This window comes from Poecilia formosa, unplaced genomic scaffold, assembly GCF_000485575.1.
Source record: "Poecilia formosa unplaced genomic scaffold, Poecilia_formosa-5.1.2 Scaffold65, whole genome shotgun sequence".
NCBI lineage: Eukaryota > Metazoa > Chordata > Actinopteri > Cyprinodontiformes > Poeciliidae > Poecilia > Poecilia formosa.
In genome coordinates, this window is record NW_006800004.1 from 2351368 (window position 1) to 2364289 (window position 12922).

Below are 12922 nucleotides of genomic sequence, written 5' to 3' on the forward strand. Positions count from 1 at the left end.
AACATGTATACAAAGATAGTACCATCAAATGCATTTTTTATCCTGAACAAATGACTGCAGAATTGAACAGAACTTGATTGTTTGGGTGCCATCTGAGCTTATTACAATCACAATCTATAATAGAAGGGCAAACGCGCAGAAAACTGTGCAAATCTCATTTTATTCCAGTGATAAGGCTTTTGAAAACAGCGGGCCACATTTTGCGTTTTGTAGCTGTGTCTCTGGGTGGTGCAGATCTCTGCTGGTAAGAATTCATCATTCATACTCTGGTGAAATTATTCCATGTCAACCTTTGGTTTCCCTACCATATGAAGACATGAGATGCACTAGCTAAGGCGGGCTAGCATTATCTTGTGGACATCTTAAAAATTCTGCCATATGATGATTGCGGCGTTCAAAGACCAGTGCAACTGTGACAGAAATGTTGCAGCAATGATATAACAATAGCAGTTCTCAATTTGATGCTACACCATGTCGTCTGCATTGATAAGGATTCTCTCACCTTTGGATGATGGATGAATTTAAACTGAAAACTTCACCTACTATCTTAAGGAATACATAGTATGTATTTGACCGCTTGGGGGACTCAGAATGGATTGACTGTTTCTTAATGGGTTGGAGATCCTTAAATATCAGCCAAAAAAAAGGAGGCAAGTCCAAATTTTTGTTGCTTGTGCATCAGATTTATATGCGTACCGGAAACTTGAATACAAAGGTTCCGACTCTGAACTTTTGAAAGTTAAAAAAATTTATGAAATCAATTGCCTTCAAATTTTTACTTGTTATAATTGATGTAGTTAAGTATTAGAAATGAATGCATTAAGGTCTGTAGTTTAGACCCAATGCACCAGCATGCATGAAAAGATGAGAAATTGTTTTAATAGATTTAATATCCAAACTTCTTCCTATTGTCACTATGTAAACGTTGATCCACTGCCTCTCTTTGTTTGGCAAACCAGCTTTTAATCCTTCATCAGCTAAACGGATTTTGTAAATACAAATCCCCAAAAGCTGAAGCTCCAGTATTCTTGCCTTGTGTAAGATAACACAAAAAAGAAGATTCATTTCCTAATGAATCTGTTGGGCCTGTGCACCTCTGTTACTAAATCAACCAGATGGGTGTGTTTTTTTTCTTCTTTTTTTTTCTGATGGTTCTCTGCTTATCTTCATCGTGCCAACCCATCATGTTCATATTCTTCGGCTGCTGAAAAGATTTGGGAGTTGCTTGCTGCCCCGTTGCTCTGTCATGTTGTATTTGTGCATCCGTTTTGGCCTGAATATGCTTTCTCTCCTGTGCGGCCGATGGAACCCTCTTATGGAACCCCTGATCAAAGAATAATGCATCGACTGTCACTCGGCCTCCCTTAGCAGTTGGCAAGAGCACTCTGAATTATTCAAATGCATTTTCATGAATACTTGTGCAGCTTACAACTCAGTGGATGGCAAATAACACTTACCTAAATAGAGTAACAGATCTTGTTTTGTAATTCCTGCTCATCACAGTAGTTCAGAATACAATCGTTAATTCATTCTCGGCTGGATGATCAGTATGAACAGCTCTTTCCATGTTCTTTTGAAAGCTACACAGTAGGCTTCTGGTTCATTGTTCAGGTGTTACTTCAACATTTAAACACACGAGTATTTGACTTTATTTAAAAAGCCAGTTACGTCTTAATACATTGACTTTGTACGGGGGTGGCCTCGCAAGACTCAAGTGAAGCAGATTTTTTTTTGTGAGTGACTCGGTGTAACCTAATTTCATGAAGTGAACCTGAGTTTAACACCTTTTCATTCTGTTTTTGTTAAGTTTATTATTTTTTTTGCTTATGTCTATTAAGGTTTTGCTGAGGTGGTGGTTTGATCGTTTACCTCAGTGATTCCTCTATCATCTGAATACAAATGTTCCAAATACCAACCCGAGTGACTGCCCTGGATGACTTTGACCGACTCGTGTCCAAGAGCTCTGCTAACCTCTTCCAGTCCCAGTGCTGTTGTCAGGACATATGTCACATGTTGCTGCCGTTTCTTCATGCAAGAGCAAAAAAGCAGACCAAGACAGAGACCACATCTTCCAAGCACAACACCACACCCTCGAAGACCAAGAACAAGGCGAAGTCCAAAATCACACCGACCAAAACCAAAGGGTTGGAGTTTGACTAATATTTTAGGAAAGATTTAGGGGGGTTGTACACCACAATATTCAAAAATTAATTAATTCAACCAAAACTACTTCAAGGTATTAAACTAATAACTCTCCAAGACTAGGAAAAAGCAGCTGAAGAGCGCTCTCAAACCCTCCATCCTTACTAAATATCTTAAAGGCACTGATATTTAGCTGCTTGTTTTCAAATTTTGCACCTTCAGTAACTGGGAATCACAGAACAGGTTTGAGCCAAGCTTTTAATTGGTCAAATGTAAATATAATGGACATAGTTAAGCCTTGCTCATATCCCTGACAGATTAAAGCTTAAAGTAATCTTTTAATTTTAATATGAGACTATTTGATAGTATTATGAAAGCTTTAGAATTGCCTAGTCAGTGTCCTGACTTGACTCTGTTCTGTGAAGTAAGGTAAAGATAAGGGTGATAGCAAAGAGGCCTTCCAACCGCAAAGACCCAAAGATAAATCATCAAAATCAGCGTTATATGCAAAAAGCTGCTCAGCAATTCAAAAAAGGATTTGATTGCTGTAATGCCAAGAAATACTCCTTTATCATTATTTTATGTTTGTTCGTTGACACATCAGTGGACACCATTTGATCGTTTCTGTGCTGTAGACACACTTGTATCGTCCACACGAGGGATTCATTTAAGCCTCATCCACATGGAAATTTCTGTGTGAGCAGTAAAAGTGTTTATCCTCTCACAAGAGTGAAGCTATTGATTTTGTGGGCAACGACTGTTTCCTCTTCTCTCTTTAGTGGAAATTTTGGAGTTGTGTTACTGACAGAGGTCAGAGGATCATAAAAAGTCTGCGCGACCGCACAAAAGATTGTCAGTTCGTCTTTTCAAGCCTCCTCCGATCTCAGAGCCCTGCGCTCATCCCACAGAAAGGCCAACTGAGGAGATAAAGGTCAGATGCACCTTTTCATGAGTTGTCGCTCTTAGCACAGCTATGGCACAGTGTGTATGAAATGCTTTCTTTTGCAGGATTACATTCGCAGGGCTGCCTTCTCTAAAGACTAGAACCCTTGTAAATCTGCAGATTACATGTCTTATGGCTGTCATGTGCATTCAGCATTAACATACATCATGTGGGAGTTTTTTTTTTCTATTTCTATTTTTTCTGAATGTAGTGGTTAATGCTGAGTAGCTTGTTGTTGTTAGGTTAGGTTGAACTATCAACCTAACCACATTTATACAAATAGTGTAATAATGCGTCCAGCGCATGACACATTACATAATACTAGCATCATGAGAGTGAGATGATATAAGATTTTGGCTACATTCTTAGGAAAATTAACAATACCTCTTTTCACAAATAGCAAAGTATAAATCTGTCATCAGGTGAATAATTCAGCCCAGTTACTAACTCGTCCAAGTATTGCATTTTTTTATTTCTCACTTATTCAAAGGTGTTCCTAAAGCCAAAGTCCAGACTCATTAAAACACAGTGAACTAGCCCATTTTTTGCTCTAAAGCAGAAGCTTCATTAGCAGCTAACCATTAGCTAGTCTTGATATTCTCACAGGGCTTAAAAATCATTTGTATCTAGTCTGTCGCTGTTTCACCATTTCTTTTTTTTTTCTTCCAAGAATCTGCTGAGCAGCTGCTGCTGCACAAATTATTTGGTGAGGTGTGCTTTATTAGCCGACCCTGTCAAAACAACAGAGCATCTTACTTTCCTCTAACACATTAGCCTGATATAAACCAGCTCCTTGTTGTCCGTCCTGAGGGTCTGAACCCTTGGCTTTTTGGAGGCGTGGGCTCTGTTGGAGTTATAAATGACTGGCACTTATTTTACCCAATCGCTAACTTTTGGCCTTGATGCGATGTTATAGGCATGGTATTGGTATCGGCCGATATTAGCCATACATTTTAGTATCAGACATTGGCTGTCAAAATAATTCACCAATATAAAAGGCGTTGTTTTTATATAACAAACCAGTGACAATTATGTCTGCAGCACAGCACAACGTCATGACGTTAAGCGCGTGCCAACCTAAGAGCAGGACCAAGGGAAAATGTCAGTGGTATGGAAGTTTTTTTAAATTGTCAGAAACTGACAGCAGAACTGCTATTTGCAATAACTGCTGAGCATCAGTGATGCGAGAAGGAACGACTGCAAAGTCCTACAACACTTTGAACCTAATTAACCATCTCAAGAACCACCAGTCTGACCATTACGATGAGTTCATGGTGGCCCAAAGGAAAAGCAAGAGAGTGATTAGCCCCAGGAAAAGAAAAAACTTCAACAGCAGTTTATTCTAAAAGGATAAAGATTGGCTTTGGTGTTATTAAATGCCAAGTGAGTTTTATATTATCAGATATCGACCAAAAGTCCAAAATCATGCATCCCTAGTCAAAGTGTGTCTTTGTGTTTCTCTGCTACTGTACCTCGTGTTGTCAGATCAGAATTCATTTGGACCCAGATCTGAAGGCTTCTGGTTTACACTCACCTCGCCAGACCAACGCGCATTCTGACAGCAACTGGACACCACTTTGTGAGACAGACTTCACATCGACGAGAAACATTTGCACCGGTTCAAACTGCCAAGATCTTGTTACCCAGCGACTCTGCTGTGTTTATTAAAATTCACATGTAGACACAGAAAGCACAGGATGATGCACAGTTATCTCGTTCTCCTTGAACGCTTTGGTTTGGTGCCAATTAAGCCGCCTCTGTGTCTCCTTTGGTAATCACACCAACGCCCCGCTTTTCAGTTCCCCCCCACCTTATCAGCCCCAGTTTATATCATATTGTTGAAGAGGAGTGAAGGGAATGAATATTTCAGGAGCTGAGCGAGCACGAAGCACCGCCAGGGCTTCATACCATCTTGTTTGCACTTACTGCAGCCATTAAGTTTACAAGCAGCATTTGTATTTATCACCAGGCCTGGATGCTTAGAAGCAATCACAAACCAAACACAGGCAGAGAAATAACAAGGTTCTGGTTGACATGTGAGGAAAAACTGAGGTGAATTGCTGACATGCTGATGTCTTAGCAGATAACACTTAAATCATTTTCCTCCAAAACTTCACTGGTAAGGGTTCAAAGAGATATAGCCATAATACAAATTTTTGGAGTAAGTAGTGGTGTTTGAAGTTATTTTATGGGATTTTGCTGTAAGGCCCAGAATTGATTTGCAGAAGGGATAAAAGGAAGATACTTTATCTTCAGAGCTTTGTCGGAAAAAGCTTAGCATCCATTGGTAGTTCCGCCAATATGCCTGCAGGGCATGGAGGTAGGGTGAGAGGGGGGTTGCTGGCATTGACATTATATACCAGAATGAATTGTGCTGAGTTTACACCTCCTGCTGCTTACGTTCTGCTCTTTCATAATCTTTCATGAACCACACAATGTTTTATTTAATGTCCTGGGTCAGAGAGAAACTTGAGAAAAAACATATTAATAATGAAACGTGTAGTACTGGGGAGGGAAAGGAGAAGACGAAGAAGAAAAACTTGTTTGAGGCTTCTCAGCAAACAGGTCAGAAGACCTTTTGAAGTCTGCTGCTTCGGTGCAGTCAATAGTTTAAGAACTTGTGTTATTTCTGAATGTAAGGCCAGCTTGGACTTTTTCCTGCTTGAAAATGCCAAATATCTCCTCGCTGCTGCCCAGCGTCTCACCGCGGTCCCAAGAATAACCCCTCTCCCCCAACCCCCCCCCTCTACCACTCTCCACTCTCCGGTATATCAGCTCGGTGTTTTACTGAAAAGCAGTCTATGAACCAAAGATTATTCTTTAAATACCTTTCAGTATAACAACATAGAGGTTCTTGCATTACCAACTAACTAAATAATTTTAGCGTTCACGTTTTCTGCTGTCTTAATTTAGGAAGAATGAAGTCGGTTCCTTATGGGCTGCTGTATGTCTTAAGACAAAATAACAATGGGGCTGCACTTTTGAAAGTCATTATCATATTGATTTATTTATACTGTTTCAAAGTAAATGTTTAGTTACATTGCTGAATATTTAGTGGACCAAATAAATATTTAGCTCCAAACTTAATATTTTCCTCCAAACTAAATATTTTGTGAGCAAGCTGAGGTATCTAAATGTATAGGTTAGAAACTAAGTATTTAACTTAGTGAAAAGCTACATATTTAGATAATATGCAAAATTATCTGTTGATCAGAGGAACTGCACTATCAAAATAAACTGTTCCTGTCAATATATTGCTAAATGTTCGCTTCATTCTTTGTTTTAAGGTAAAATGTACAAGAAAGGAGGAAAAGACACAGCGATGAAGAGGTGACATGAAGGGATTCACCAGCATGAGTTTATAGAGAGATTCAGAAGACCCAGCTTTTATTTTGATAGTGCATTTCAAGTTATCGGGACGTGAATTTGCACATTACCTAAAAATTAAGCTCCCAGCTAAATATATAGATTGTTAGATAATTATTTAACCTGCATATAATTATTTAGATTGTTTACTAGATAGTTGGTTTGGAGTTTACCAACTAAATATTTTGCTAGAAGCTAAATATTTGGCTTTAAACCTATAAATGAATGAATAACGTGGTGAAAATATGAGTTTGAAAAAAAAAAAAACATTTTACTTCTGTTATGACAAGATAAATAACCCAAATTTCAGCTGTTACTTTTGGACGGTGTAACCCCGTGGTTTCTGTGGACATTTTCTGCTGCTTCTAATTCCTTCCAGCTTCCTCTCCATGTTGCTTTGACATGAGCTATTGCTATCGATGCCAAGGGGAGCAAGCATATGCTGCGGCCATAAATGTTTGTATTCCCTGCTGGAGCCTAATTTGCGGCTCTGTTTAGATGTGGAAGGGTAGCGAGCTCCTGGCCTCTCTGCCTCCCAGCTCTTAATTGCTTTATTACAACCATCATTTGAACTGGAGGCAAAAATCACTTTGGCAGCCTAGCATCACGATGGCCTTGCTGTGGGGTTGTGATGAAAACACTGTCGTGTAATTATCATTTGCAAATCTGCAGTGTCATCAATTTTGTTGTTTTGTTGACTGTATGCAAAACAAAAAAATTATATATATATTAAACATTAGTCTAGTTTCCTGCAACATGAATATTTATCAACAGTATTATCATCAGGTTAGGGCAGCTGGTCTTTTGTATCTGTAATATTTGTTATTATTCTCTCATCATGTGAATAACTTGTCTGAAGTTTAACTCAGAAAAAGTTTGCTGATGGAATTACAACTAAGCACGGAAAAGTAGCTCAACACTGCCCCCTAATCTCCAGCCACTTGGACCTGTATTATGTACGCCGATGGAAACCAGTGCACATCTAGAGGAATCCAAGGACAATGACCTCATAGAGGTTTTTATTGTGAAAGTCCACAGGAAGTTGTCACAGGCGGAACTGTCAGAACAGAAAGTTTTGTATTAATATTTTGCTCTTAGTGGATCCCCAGCTTCTATAAAGACAGTCTAATAAAAACTAACAGTCAAACCACACAATGATGACTGGGAAACCTTAAATTGCTTTGCAACAGCGAACAGCTAGCAACAAGATAAAAACATGATCAATAATGAAAAGTTTAAGTGGTAAAGGTGAGTGGACATCTTAACTTCCTACAACTAACAACATATCCAAGAGCAACTGAGCAAACCTTGTGGTGGTTACTGCAGAATGAATGAAGATTGGCTGGTATGTGATCAGAGCTGGAATGTATTCACACGTATCAGTCACATATGCAGTACCTCCACTTGGATGGATCTGAAATTCCCTCATTTCTGAGTCGTCTCTGTGCTATCTCATGAAAAAGCTCCATGTCAGAGCACCTGTGCCTTCAGAGGAAAGTCCAGGGGCCGTGTGACTTATTCATGACTCTCCCGGCGTTATCCGTCCCAGGTCTCTGCATGTAACCTGCGTTGCCTCACAGACCAGCCCTTTGCTTCTTTCCACGCTTCAGCTTACTCATCCTGTTTAAAAAGTAAACAGCCAGTTGCATCCGTGCTAATAATTCATGGGCCTCGAGAGGGAAAGGTGTTTATGTGGGGATATGAGATGCTATTAGCATCTTTAGCATCTCCACCACCATGGAACCAGGTCCTACTTTAAGCTGATCCTACCTTTATTTTAAACATTTCACAATAAACTCAAAGCGGTTGGTGGTGTTCATGTAGCAATAAAGTGTAGTGATCATCATCAACGATGCAATTAGAAATATATTCCTGTAGTCAAGACGGTGTTCTAGCTAGCTATTTAGCTAACTATCTAGTTATCTATCTAGCTAAAGGTAGCAAGCTATCGCCTAAATTATTACACGAACATTTGATTATCTTTCAATTGTTTAGCATTTTATACACATCTAAAAATTTGGTAGAGTTAATTTATTATTTTGAAAATTGATCAAAAGCAATGCACCTATTAGAAATACAAAATAAATATTACTATAACAAAAATAACCGAAAGAATCAAATCTACTAAAGCTAAATTTCTAAGTATTTTTTTCTTTGTTAGTTTTTGGCTTACCATTGATGGAACAAAGTTTGCTTCTTATTGTCCAATTCTTATTATAATCACATTTTTAATAATAATGAGAAACTTTTCTAAATCCGCACGAGAACCTTTGTTCTCAGTTCTAAATAGCAAAGACGTACAAATAGAAGGTGTGAATTACAACATAACGAAGGAGACAAAGTGCTGTAAGTAAATAAATGAGTGCGAATCTTCGGGACCAGAAAGTGGTTTTGTTCTGATATTTCCAGCTCAGAGTCGTCTTGTAACGTTGCGGCTAACTTTGCAGCAAGAGGTATCCGACTTCCTGAACTATTTAAATCATTTCATGCATACAATAATCTTTTAGTAAGACATTAATTATGTTATTAAGCTACAGCTGACATAAACTGATTATGAGCCATTAGATCCCAACATCACTGGTAAATAATCAAACTCATCCATTCACAAAAACATTTGTGCTGCAGCTGCAGTCCATCGCTCACATAACAGATTTCTAACGCCTCGTCCACACTTAGATATCTTGGAAAATGAATACATTTTTGTGCATTTTGACCTTTCATCTACACAAAAATTGTGTTCTATATCACTAGAAAACAATTATTTACAAAACTCTGACCAAAGTGGATCTTTGAGAAACCTCCAAATCTGTGTTTACATGTGTAGATGGGAAAACTAAGATTTAGGGTACTGCACATTACCGCCTGAGACAAATGATGCAGCAACATATGTATCTGTGTACTTGGTTTGACATGATCCTCAATCAACACTGTATTGTGTTTTAACTTTATTCTATTTAAATGTTGTTCTAACTAGATATGTGTCCACACAAAGGAATCTCATTGTGCCGTGTTTAATTCCTAACAGGAATTCATGTGTTTGTTTTTTTTTCTTTCTTTTTTGAAGCAATCTGATTGGCTGACATAGGCTTTTATAGAATTGCATAAGATTCAGATTGAGGCTGTATTATTTGGTAATAAATACAATAGTATGTGGGATCGTGATGTTTAGGGTCAGAAAACACTTTTGGATCAATTCTAACTTCTCTCTTCCATTGTAATAGGAGTTCAAAGTGTCGTGATTTAACTGGACAGCTGATATACCCACCACACCAAAAACAGAGATTTAAGTCAATCCAGTACTGTTTTTCTGTATCTATGTTGAACCTCAGATATGTGTATTGGTATCGGAATTAAAAAAGTGGATCGGTGTGTCGCTAGTTAAGCATGTTTCTGCCGAGTTTAGATGCTGATGACTGTGGGCCAGAGGGATCTCCTGTAGCAGTCTATACAACAGTAGATGGATCGGAAGAAGCCTCTGACTGAAGACACTCAGTTGTTGTTTGACAGTCGGATGAAGAGGATCCTCCAGAACAGAACCAACCGTCTTTATCAGCTTGTTGAACTTTTTTTAAGCCACTATCCCAGATGCAGCTAACCTGAAAAAAAAAATGACAGAAGATCTGGATGTCAGGGTCAGAAAACGCTTTTGGATCAGTTCTAACTTCTCTCTTCCATTGTAATAGAAGTTCAAAGTGTCGTGATTTAACTGGACAGCTGATATACCCACCACACCAAAACCAGAATGCACTTCAGATGTATTTATATCTGACTAATACCCCATAAGACAGTTCAGCTCTGCATATTTGAAAACCTTTACTCTAAGCCATCTCTTTGAAACCTCTTCCTAATCGCCCATGCTTAAATGGTAATTGCACATGCCTCTACCAAACACTTGCTTTTTTTTATTGTCGGGGGCTTTTTGTTAGAGAAATATGTTACTAATGGCTTATGAATTAATAAGAAGCCAAACTGAATTAGAGTTTCATGCAAGGTGACTGTAAAGAGCTTGAAAGCCCCCAACGTTTTATTCAGATTTCAAGATTTTCTGGACGAGTGAGTTCCTTTTTTGCCATGGCCTATAATGCATCCTTTGTCGTCGTCTCTCAGCAGTGATTTAGGCCGCGGGATGCTCTCGGTGTAATTTACTTACCCGAGCAGAGCCATTAATTTTCTATTATTGTGAAAAGATGATTCTTGTTTTGGAGGCTGTCTCGATTATTTATTTAGATGCACAGCAGGGGAAACACGAGGCGGCGGCTAATGGAATATAAAGTCGCAGGCCTCATTCCCATTCTGACATTTAACTACAGAAGCGGCACATGTGTTAATGTGTCCTCCCCAAGCACCTTAATTCAACTTGAAATTCCTAATGGAACTCGCTATCTGCACTGGGCCTTTGAGACGCTGAGGAGGAGGTAGGGGGGGCGACTTAACTCACAAATTCACTTGTCTGAATCTTAGCTGTATGTCTAGCGACTTAAATGCTCCACTGCTTGCGTGTCTAGAGGGAAACGACATTAGAGCATTCTCACTTGTATCGTCGCCTGCTTTCACTTTCTTTTTCTTTTTTATGCAGTGACATGATATTTCTGTTGCTAAATCACAGCATTTTTATTATTTCCTTAACCTTATAATATACACCCATCTGACTGATTAACGGCCAAGCATATTAATACTTCGCTTCGACTTAAACATAAGGTACACTCATGAAAACACCAAGGAGGGTTGAAAGTTGTGACAACTGACTATTAATAATTAAGAAATGTTTAAATAATGCTGTGTTGATCAGTTATAATCCTGGTTGCAGTGTCAGGCTATAAAAGTAAGTTTAGTTAATAGGACAGCAATGGGGGTTTTATTCATGCAGGCAGAGTAAAAAATAAATTACACCCTCTTTCAATTCAAACTGAGTACAGCTTATGTTTCAGTAGTTTAAAAATTTTCAAAAATAAATTTGCTTTAAGAAAACCTGTCAATTAAAAAAAAAAAAAAAGTTATTTTTTGATAAGTGTTGGTGATATGGTGTGGTGTTTTTTTTTTTGGCCATATCAGCATTAATTTATTTCACAAAACTGCAAAGGAAACGCTTTTTATTTTCACATCACACGAGTCACATGATTAACAACTGGATGTTGCCATTGGTGAAAACGATGATGAAGAACATGACAGGAAGCAGTTGGAGGGTGACAGTGTGGCATGTTTTTTAATGACCCATCAGCTGAAAAAACTTATTCACTGAGTTTCTTATTAAATGGATATACCACAGTTGCAAAATTGTGTTTTGTGCTAGCTTGTAATGGAAACGCTGCTATTGTGGGGAGTTTTCCAATATCAGCTCAGATTTTTGGACATCTGGAATCCCTACAAAACTGTTTTATAGGTCTTTGTTTGAAATATTTGTACCATTAAATTATTTAAGTTCAGATAGACAGTATGCTCACTGAATGTTTTTTATGTTTTTTTTTTTTTTTACATTTTAGCTAGTTGTTCACCATTCCAGGTTATTGTAAGGGTGTTTTCACACCAAATAGTCTGGTAGACTAAGTTCGATTGATGTATTGACAATTTCTATAGGCTAGCAAGGAAAGATGACTCTCATAGTAGCAAGGGGGAGGTAATGGCAGTAGGGTTTCATGTCAATGCCCTAAAGATGTACAAGCAATAAAAAGTTAAGCCACTTTAAAGTCCACTTTATTCTGGATTAAAATGTGTAAGCATGGCTGCATATAGAACATTTGGAAAACCCTTTTAAGCTAAAAGGGATTTTCTTTATTGGCCATCCTACTATGGTGATACTTCTCTAAAATCTCTCCTTGACAATGCTGTGGATATTCCTTCAATTTATTATCATTAAAAGGTTTCTGCTCCTCAAACGTCAGTTCCAGTACTGTTATGAATTGTCCAGAAATCCTTGTTAAAGGATTTTCATCACTTCAACAGGAACTTGTGGGGATTCAATTAAAGGGCTTTTCGACACCAAACGCATCAAGCCATGGAACATGGCATCCACAGCGTTAATAAGATTAAACCAGAACAATAATTTGTCAGAACACCCTGGTGGGCGCAGTGGACTGGAACCATTCACACAAAACCAAACATGAGTTTGCTTTTCACTATAAACTTATCACATTATGGTTTGGATGTCAGTAATTATTTTATAAGGAGCTGCTGCTATTGTAGATTTTAATATTAATATTATCATACGAGCTACTGCCCACTGTCCCCAGGAGGAAACTGTGCCAGGGGCCTATGTCTGGTACAGTGTATTATGTTATGATTTCTTTGAATCCTATTGTGCCTAATTTTGACAAATACACCACAAAAATGTTTAACAGCATTTTGAAAACACTATTTACCAATTAATTATGTAATTTATTACAAATTATGTTTTTTTCTTCATGTTGGTAACATTAATGGCAGCAGTGGAATGACTGATCACGTCATAAAGGGATTTAGGGCTTAGAGCCACTT